Genomic DNA, 3464 nt, shown 5'->3' with positions numbered 1-3464 from the left:
TAAAGTAGAAATAAGTTTGAGAGCAGAACAGTATGTCCACTAAAACTTTTAATTTACATGTTACAGTTCTGTTTGGACAAGAAATTTAAAAGTAATAATTATTACGCTACAATATAGACCACGGCTGACATTTTATGAAATAGGCCTCAGTACTGATCTGAAACTGATATAGACATCAATTAAGTATAGCTTGGAAAACGTTAAATAAAAGACCCATGGAGAATGGTATAATCTATTCTTTAAAAAAATGTGTGTACTTATAAATTCATAGAAAATGAGTATGCTCCAGAATAATGAACACTAACTTAATTAATAGTTTCTTCTATGAATTAAGTGACATTGGAGGAAAGGGGAGATTTCTCCTCATGAAGACCTGTAGAACTTGACTTGTCTTGGTACCAGGACTGTGCTACACACCTCATTCCTGAATATCACTACAGTCACACTCAAAGCACTCCCCTGGGGAAGCTATGTACTGATGCCAGTGCCTAATCTACCCTTCAAAGCAGTTTTGGAACTCTTTACTTTTCTCAAATGCCCATCAAACTGTTGTATTAACGTTGACATTCTGCATGTCAGTAAAATGCCTTTGTTTTTTCAATTTTTCCTTTATCTTCAGGGAACAAAAATGTCATAGGGGGCCATATCAGGTGAGTAAGAAGCGTGTTCCAATACAGTAATTTGTCCTCTGGCTAAAGACTCCCTCACATACAATGTCACGTAAACCGGTGCATTGTCATGATGCTAGACCCATGAGGTGGTGGCCAGGATTTTAGGTTAAAATTATCCTAACTCTTTCCCTATTGACATTTCCATGGTTTGCTATGCTTCTCATAGTCAGCCAAAGATTTTGACAGCCCTTTACATGAGTTTTTGCCATGTTTTCATTAGTTCTGCTCACTACTGGCTGCCCTGACTAATCTTCATCAGTGATGTTTTCTCTCCTCTCAGAAAAATGTTCGATCCATTTGTAAACTGCCATTTTCTTTATGGCCTTAAGAACATAATCTTGTACTAACTTGTTCCTGATTTCACTTCTGCTCTTGTCAAGTTGAACAAGAAATTTCTGCAAGTTTGTTCATTACTCTAATTTAAGCCATGATATTCTCACAACAACACACAAAAGCACACACAAAAATAAACATCATCCAGCAAAACACCAACACATGTCAATGAGAACACCGCTGTGAGGAACTGATAAACCAAGGTTAGAAAAGCTTGCTGAGTTGTTTGTACAGTGCAACCACTGTAAGTGCACAGCGGCAAGTTCACAAACATAACTCTAAGATCTCAACTAAATTCCTTTATGATTAGAAAAAGATTAAAAAGTATTCTTACCACGCAGTATTTGGTTAATAAATTGGCTTTCATCTGTATTTGTAGCATTTATTATTTCACAACACAAATTCCTTGCAAGCCAAGCAAAAAAAATGAACACAACAAAATCACTACTGCTAAATATGAGACGATCATCTTTACAGGATAAGAAACATTATTGGTGAAAACTAGTCAGAACCCACCACTGCTTCAGCTTACTTTAGGAAACTTAGCGTCTGCCAAGTATTACTTCTCTACTCCCCCAAGCTCCTATTTGTGCAAGTTTGTAATCAAGTGGAAAATGGACTCAGAATGGAACATGTATCCCTGGGATACAGGCAGAGAGACACAGAGTACAACAAAAAGTAATTGTCCATTAAACATACAATAATCAAAAGAATATAAGGTTAAGTACCATCAGATAAATGTCCAATACTACTCCATTTACAACCCTTAGGTGTTGGACAAGTATTCATCTGTTCAAGGCTTTTCAATGAAAAGAATACAAGTGTTATTTGCAGATTGGCAGGGGCTTATTGGCCCAATCTCCTAAATTTGTTGATCAAGAGGGTGATGTCTATTAATGCTTCATGTTTAAGATGGTACATAATTTGTTCTGGTGGTTGAGCTTCTGTTTTGAAGTGGACCTCAGAGTGGTCCTGAGGCCCTTCCTAGTGGGACCTTCTTCCCAGATAGAGAAGTTTACCTGGGTATTGATTTCTGCTGGCCATTTGTCCTCATCCTGGACATGGAGTAACTCATGCTGGAGTAACACCTACCAGGCATGTTCTTGCAGTACCTTCTTTGCAACGCCATTGTTTTCTGGAGAAAGGTAATCTGAGTATATAATTTAGACATGTCTCTCCCCAGTAAGAATAAGGAAATCAGGCATCTAAAGGAACCAATGAATCATTTTTTTCCTGATCAGCATGTAAGAAGTTTAAGAAAGGATTTGTATTCCAGCTGTCCTGTTACTCCTGCTACAGAACTAGTTGTTCAGTAACAGGAGACAGTGGAGTATTAAGCATTAAGTACGTGGTCACAGCATTTATTACAAATTCTTGGTCTACAGCTTTCTGTAGGGAGAGGGTGTCAACTACCCATTGGACTGGGCATTTCTACAGACAGTGGGCCAAATTGTTGCTGTCCAGAAAGGCATCATTGTAATAGACTAAGTGTTACCTGCAAACAAAGCTGTGTGCATCTCAGGTGGACTGGACTCTGCATTTTCCCATCTAGAATTACAAGGTAAGAATCCAGGGCCAGGTTCATCCCTTAGCAAGCATGTACTGACCTTGTACCATCAATTCCTAGCTTCAATGCTTACATGTGTTTGGGTACCTCATTTTATCCTTTGTCTCACCAAGTCCTCTTGCTCAGATGACCTCCCTGTCTGCCCTGATTATTACCAATGACCACAGTGAAAGAGCTTCCCACTGATTTAGCCTGAACAGAGTCTGGAGTATATTCCCAGGTCTTTTTCAAGGAGTCTGTGAAGAGGTTTAATACAGACCATTCGCCTCCACTTGAGGGGTGGCTAACTAGAGCTTTCTTAAAGCCAGGAGCAGAGCAAGGCCATAAGTATATAAAAGATCATCCAGTGATGCAGCAGGTGAAAACTCAAGTGGAACCAGTTTCTTTGACTGAGGTCACAACCCAAGGGAACAGCAAGAAAGGCATGGAATGCCCAGTTTGTCCCACAACCAGAAATAGTCCAGTGTGACCAGACTTCACAGTAACAAAAAGCAAAGAGGTGTGAGGAGTGAAGGAAAGACCCAGAGGAAGGAGTGAAAATGTCAGTCAGCTGAGCAAAAGAGGCTGGTGGTTTTGTTTGTTTGAGATAGTCTCACTAAGTCGCCCTCAGTAGTGTCGTGGCATCAAGGCTCACGGCAACCTCAAATTTGTGGACTTAAGCCATTCTCTTGCTTCAGCCTCCCAAGTTATCTGGGACTACATCATCCTGCCACAATGCCAGGCTATTTTTTGTTGCTGTTATTATTGTTGTATTAGTTGCCCTGGGCTAGGTTTGAACCCGCCACCCTCGGTGAATGTGGCCAGCACTCTACCCACTGTACTACAGGCACTGAGCAGAGGCTGGCGTATTAAAGGACAAAGTTGGCTCCTTTTTCTCTTTACTTCAGTTTCAA

Source organism: Nycticebus coucang, chromosome 20, assembly GCF_027406575.1.
Source record: "Nycticebus coucang isolate mNycCou1 chromosome 20, mNycCou1.pri, whole genome shotgun sequence".
NCBI lineage: Eukaryota > Metazoa > Chordata > Mammalia > Primates > Lorisidae > Nycticebus > Nycticebus coucang.
Note: the sequence above shows the minus strand (reverse complement) of the source record.